We start from the raw sequence: 6,619 nt of genomic DNA on the forward strand, positions 1-6,619 counted from the left end.
AGCACAGAAGAATTGATGATTTTGAACTGTGGGTGTTGGAGAAGACTCTTGAGAGACCCTTGGACAGTAAGGAGATCCAACCAGTATCCATCCTAAAGGAGATCAGTCCTGGGTGTTCATTGGAAGGATTGATGTTGAAGCTAAAACTCCAATACTTTGACCATCTGATGCGAAGAACTGACTCATTTGAAAAGACCCTGATGCTCAGAAAAATTGAGGGCAGGAGGAGAAGGGGACAACAGAGGATGAGATAGTTGGATGGCATCACCAACTCAATGGACATGGGTTTGGGTGGACTCCAGAAGTTGGTGATGGACTGGGGGGCCTGGCATGATGCGGCTCATGGGGTCACAAAGAGTCGGACATGACTGAGTGACTGAACTGAACTGACTACAGTCTCTTTCTGAATATGTCATATCTTTTATATTGAGTTACTTATTCAAAGAGGATGTCAATTTGAAGATGGAATTAGTTCTGAACAGCCCCAAATATCAGTAAGATCATCTAAGTACAGAAAGTAAGTTAAAAAAAAAAAAAACACTTAAAAAATAGTGCTGATGGTCATTAAAGATTGTTACTTTAAAAATTAAAAAGACTATTACTTTTCATACATTTTTATCATTATGTTTCAATAATTTTCATATAGAGTATCAGCACATGTCATCCTCACCCCATTCATCAAAAGATAGCTGGTAAATATCATTAACCTAATTTGACTTGGGCAAAATTTGAGGCTTATAGAGATTAAGAAATTTGCAAGACCTAGGCTAACAATAGGCTTTTTTTGTGTGTTATGAGACAATTCATTTAATAATCAAGAGTAGCTATTAGAATGAAAACAATATTTAAATACACTTCACAGACAAAATGGCATAAATGTATTAAATCATATTAATTATAACTTGTTTAATCCAAATATGAACCCAAATAACTCTCTCTGAAATTAACTGCTATGAATGATACAGATCTCTGTGGCTTCTTTGAAAGTAAAATAGGAAATGATTTTTCCTTGGTTTCTTGTATGGCTAAATATTTCTCTGTCTTATTGCTCGAAATGTCAGTTCTTATCACATGGGTGTGTAGACAGTCATGAAAAGAAGTGAGGGTCCTTTGTGCATCCATAGCTGTGTGAGGGATAATTTCATATAGCTTTTTCCTCAAAGGATTCTTATCCTTTGTGAGGTGGACCCTATGTTTCTCACCTGTTAGAGGAAACAAGGATATAAGATGCCAAGAAATGTGCCTTAGGTCAAGAAGTTGCTAGTAGGAAAAAGTCAAATTCTAATCTGGTCTCCCTGATTCTCAAGCCAATATATCTCACCAGCAGGATTCTTATTTTCAACTTTTCAAGAGGAGTCTGTGGGACCATGCTTTGCAAGGGAACTGGGGAGACAAGAAATGTGGTGAGAGAGGAACAAAGATAAAAAGAACTTTCAATGAAGCATAGTTATTAATCATAGTTTGTTTATTAATATTTGAGTATTATAATATTGTGTGTATGTGTGTTTGATGTGTCTGTTGTGTCTGTTGATGAAATTGTTTCAAATATACTTGCCTCTGAAGCAATATTAAATAGCTATAATTATTATGGTCATATCTAAAGGAGTTTATTAGTTTAATATTGTTTGCTATAACATCACACTATAGCATGTGTGTAAAATATTTGGAAGAAAAAGAAGTTAAGGTGTTTAATCTAATCTTGGCTTGTTCTTGAGTAAGATCCTTAACTTCTCTGTTTCTATTTCCTAATGTATAAAATAAGCATAAATTATAATATCAATCATTTCATAGGTTTATAATGAGAATAAAAAACAGCTTCGAAAAATCACTTGGAGCATAATTAAGGGTTGATTAAATTTTTGGTAATATGACAGTTAACATTACTGATCTGCAGATGACACCACCCTTATGGCAGAAAGTGAAGAGGAACTAAAAAGCCTCTTAATGAAAGTGAAAGAAGAGAGTGAAAAAGTTGGCTTAAAGCTCAACATTCAGAAAACGAAGATCATGGCATCTGGTCCCATCACTTCATGGGAAATAGATGGGCAAACAGTGGAAACAGTGTCAGACTTTATTTTTGGGGGCTCCAAAATCACTGCAGATGGTGACTGCAGCCATGAAATTAGAAGATGCTTACTCCTTGGAAGGAAAGTTATGACCAACTTAGATAGCATATTCAAAAGCAGAGACATTACTTTGCCAACAAAGGTCCATCTAGTCAGGGCTATGGTTTTTCCTGTGGTCATGTATGGATGTGAGAGTTGGACTGTGAAGAAGGCTAGGCGCTGAAGAATTGATGGTTTTGAACTGTGGTGTTGGAGAAGACTCTTGAGAATCCCTTGGACTGCAAGGAGATTCAACAAGTCCATTCTAAAGGAGATCAGTCCTGGGTGTTCACTGGAAGAACTGACGCTAAAGGTGAAACTTCAATATTTTGGCCACCTCATGTGAAGAGTTGACTCATTGGAAAAGACTCTGATGCTGGGAGGGATTGGGGGCAGGAGGAGAAGGGAACGACAGAGGATGAGATGACTGGATGGCATCACCGACTCGATGGACGTGAGTTTGAGTGAACTTCGGGAGCTGGTGATGGACAGGGAGGCCTGGCATGCTTCAATTCATGGGATCGCAAAGAGTCGGACATGACTGAGTGACTGAACTGAACTGAACTGAACATTACTGCCAACATTTTTATTTGAGATTGTTCCTCATGTGCTAAATGGATGAAATAATAGCATCTACAAAGGTTGCTGTCTTGCTATGGTGATTTCAATCAATCATTAAAAGTATATTTATTACCTATCATAAAGTTATTGGATTTAGGCAAAGTGTTTGTCATTTGATTATAGTAGCTCCTGTATTACTTTATTACCTTTCCATCATAAATATCCTGCTACACTTTCAATTACTATAAATAGTCTGACACTGGAAATTATTTATCTTTTATCACCTTACAGAAGTTCAGTACACCTTACCTAAGTGATACAAACATCTTTATTAGATACATATCTAAAATTCCCTCTTTCTCAAATCCTTCTTCATCCCACACTCAAATTCTCAACTACTTTTCCTGGTTTCCCATTAACCAAGAATAAAGAAAACACGATCCTTAGCTTGCATTTATAGCCTTTACATCTATTTTCTACTCTTTCCAGACTTTGCTGTCACTATATCTGAGATCGTCTGTTTCATGTTGGGCTCTGAGGCATCTCACATGATTAAGGGTGCAGAAAAAAATCTCCTGCCCATGTTTACTAAGTTCCTCAAATCTATAAACATCACCTTGCTCCAGAAGATAATGTGAATAATTTTCAAGGAAATAGAACATTTTTTCCTATCTGAAAAATAAAAAAAAAAAAAAGAAAATCTCATAAGTGTTCAGATTTCAGTAGTTCAGTTCAGTCGCTCAGTTATGTCTACAGACATATAACTTATTATGTTAATAACTTCAAGGTTCATTTAAGAAAAAGTGATTTTTTTCAAGTAATGTAACTATGCATACCATGAAATATATGGAGAATAAGAATAATGTTATTGAATTTATTCTATTGGGGCTCACAGAGAATCAAAAAAGAAAAAAAAAAAACCCAGAAAATCATATTTATTGGGTTTTTAGTCATCTACATTGTGTCTGTGGTAGGAAATGTGCTCATTGTGGTCATCATCACTGCCAGCCCATTATTGGAGTCCCCTATGCACTATTTCCTGGCCTATCTCTCCTTTATTGATGCTTGCCACTCCTGTCTTTTCATACTATTCATGGGGTTCTCAAGGCAAGAGTACTGAAGTGGTTTGCCATTCCCTTCTCCAGTGGACCACATTCTGTCAGACCTCTCCAACATGACCCATCTGTCTTGGGTGGCCCCACCTGGCATGGCTTACTTTCATTGAGTTAAGGCTGTGATCTGTGTGATCAGATTGGCTAGCTGTCTGTGATTGTGTTTTCGGTCTGTCTGCCCTCTGACGCTCTCTCTCAGTGCCTACCATCTTACTTGGGTTTCTCTTACCTTGGACGTGGGGTATCTCTTCACAGCTGCTCCAGTGAAGCGCAGCCACTGCTCCTTGCCTTGGACGTGGGATATAACCTCTCCACCACCACCCCTGAACTTGATTCAATTATATATGTATATTTATGCTGTGCTGTGCTTAGTTGCTCAGTCATGTTTTTTATAGATCTTGAGAGCCCGGAATCTGGATAGGGGATATGTTGTTCCATTCATTTTTAGCTGGCTGGAAATTTGGGGTTGGAATCCTGCAAAGGTTCAGTCTGCGGCTTTGAGAGAACCAGAGATAAAATTGCCAACATCTGCTGGATCATGGAAAAAGGAAGAGAGTTCCCGAAAAACATCTATTTCTGCTTTATTTACTATGCCAAAGCCTTTGACTGTGTGGATCACAATAAACTGTGGAAAATTCTGAAAGAGATCAGAATACCAGACCATCTGACCTGCCTCTTGAGAAACCTGCATACAAGTGAGGAGGCAACAGTTAGAACTGGACACGGAAAAACAGACTGGTTCCAAATAGGAACAGGAGTACATCAAGGCTGTATATTGTCACCCTGCTTATTTAACTTATATGCAGAGTACATCATGAGAAACACTGGGCTGGAGGAAGCACAAGTTGGATTCAAGATTGCTGGGAGAAATATCAATAACCTCACATATGCAGATGACACCACCTTTATGGCAGAAAGTGAAGAGCTTCTTGATGAAAGTGAAAGAGGAGAGTGAAAAATTTGACTTAAAGCTCAACATTCAGAAAACGAAGATCATGGCATCTGGTCCCATCACTTCATGGGAAATAGATGGGCAAACAGTGGAAACAGTGTCAGACTTTATTTTTGGGGGCTCCAAAATCACTGCAGATGGTGACTGCAGCCATGAAATTAGAAGACGCTTACTCCTTGGAAGGAAAGTTATGACCAACCTAGATAGCATATTGAAAAGCAGAGATATTACTTTGCCAACAAAGGTCCATCTAGTCAAGGCTATGGTTTTTCCAGTGGTCATGTATGGTTGTGAGAGCTAGACTGTGAAGAAAGCTCAGTGCTGAAGAATTGATGCTTTTGAACTGTAGTGTTGGAGAAGAGTCTTGAGAGTCCCTTGGACTGCAAGGAGATCCAACCAGTCCATTCTAAAGGAGATCAGTCCTGGGTGTTCACTGGAAGAACTGATGCTAAAGGTGAAACTCCAATACTTTGGCCACCTCGTGCGAAGAGTTGACTCATTGGAAAAGACCCTGATGCTGGGAGGGATTGCGGGCAGGATAAGAAGGGGACGACAGAGGATGAGATGGCTGGATGGCATCACGGACTCGATGGACATGAGTTTCAGTGAACTCCGGGAGTTGGTGATGGACAGGGAGGCCTGGCGTGCTGCAGTTCATGGGGTGGCAAAGAGTCAGACATGACCGAGCGACTGAACTGAACTGTGCTGAAATGATTCCTCTGTCAATACCCCTAAACTGATAGTAGATTTACTCCATGAAAAGAAGACCATTCTATTTAATGAGTGCATGACCCAAATCTTTGGGGAACATTTCTTTGGAGATGCTGGAGTCATCCTATTTACTCTGATGACCTATGACCACTATATAGCCATCTGCAAGCCCTTGCACTATACAAGCATCATGACTCGTCGAGTATGTCACCTGTTTTCGGGAGTGTCATGGGTAGCAGGCTTTCTTCATGTATTCATACAGATCATCTACATCCTCAGATTACCTTTTTGTGGCCCTAATATCATAGATCACCTTATGTGTGACTTGAATCCTTTGCTCAATCTTGCCTGTATTAATACTCCAGGGCTCTTTGTTGCTGTCAACAGTGGTTTCCTCTGTCTGTTAAATTTCCTTCTCTTGATTGGCTCCTATGTGGTCATTCTGCACTCCTTAAGGTCCCAGAGCTTGGAGGCAAGGCAAAAAGCTCTCTGCATCTGTGTCTCCCATACAACAGTTGTGGTCCTATTTTTTGTGCCCTGCATATTTGTATACTTGAGACCAGCAACTACTTTACCTATTGATAAAGCAGTGTCTGTATTCTACACTATGATAACTCCCATGTTAAATCTTTTAATCTATACTTTGAGAAATACTCAGATGAAAAATACTATTAGGAAACTGTATAGTAGGAAAGCTATTTCAGATGAATCATAAAATATGATTGGAACCTAACATGTATTCTGCCAGGAGCCAGAGTGAGGAATTCCGCCTGTGGCAAAAGTCATGAGGAAGGAGGCCGGCATACACAAAGGCAGGATCAAGCCTCAGGAGTCCCCCTGGAAATTCTCGAGCATCTACCCCCAAAACCAGAGTCTGCCTACTTTACTGTTTTGTTCTCTCACCTACACCTCTGACTTTATGGGGGGCTGTCCCCCACCACCATCTCCCCTCTGAAAAAGAGTTAACTGACAGCTCCAGTTAATAAAGTTCCTGGGCATGACAAGAGTGTTTTAGTTCACAAACCCCTCAGATGGCTCTCTAACTTGCCTGACAGGTTTACTCGGATTCCTACAGCTACGCATATGATTGTTTACAGTCTCCGAACCGTGAGAGGCATGGGAAGCTTAAGATATTCAAATAGTATAGAGCCTCTCAGAGAGTTAGAAATTGTCAGAAT

General features: G+C 39.6%; 1 pseudogene; it reads left to right on the plus strand.

The window, feature by feature from the left end:
• Positions 1-3,494: 3,494 nt before the first annotated feature.
• LOC113905086 lies at positions 3,495-6,156 on the plus strand (annotated as a pseudogene).
• The last annotated feature ends 463 nt before the right edge of the window (positions 6,157-6,619 follow it).

The sequence above is a fragment of the Bos indicus x Bos taurus genome, chromosome 15 (assembly GCF_003369695.1).
Source record: "Bos indicus x Bos taurus breed Angus x Brahman F1 hybrid chromosome 15, Bos_hybrid_MaternalHap_v2.0, whole genome shotgun sequence".
NCBI lineage: Eukaryota > Metazoa > Chordata > Mammalia > Artiodactyla > Bovidae > Bos > Bos indicus x Bos taurus.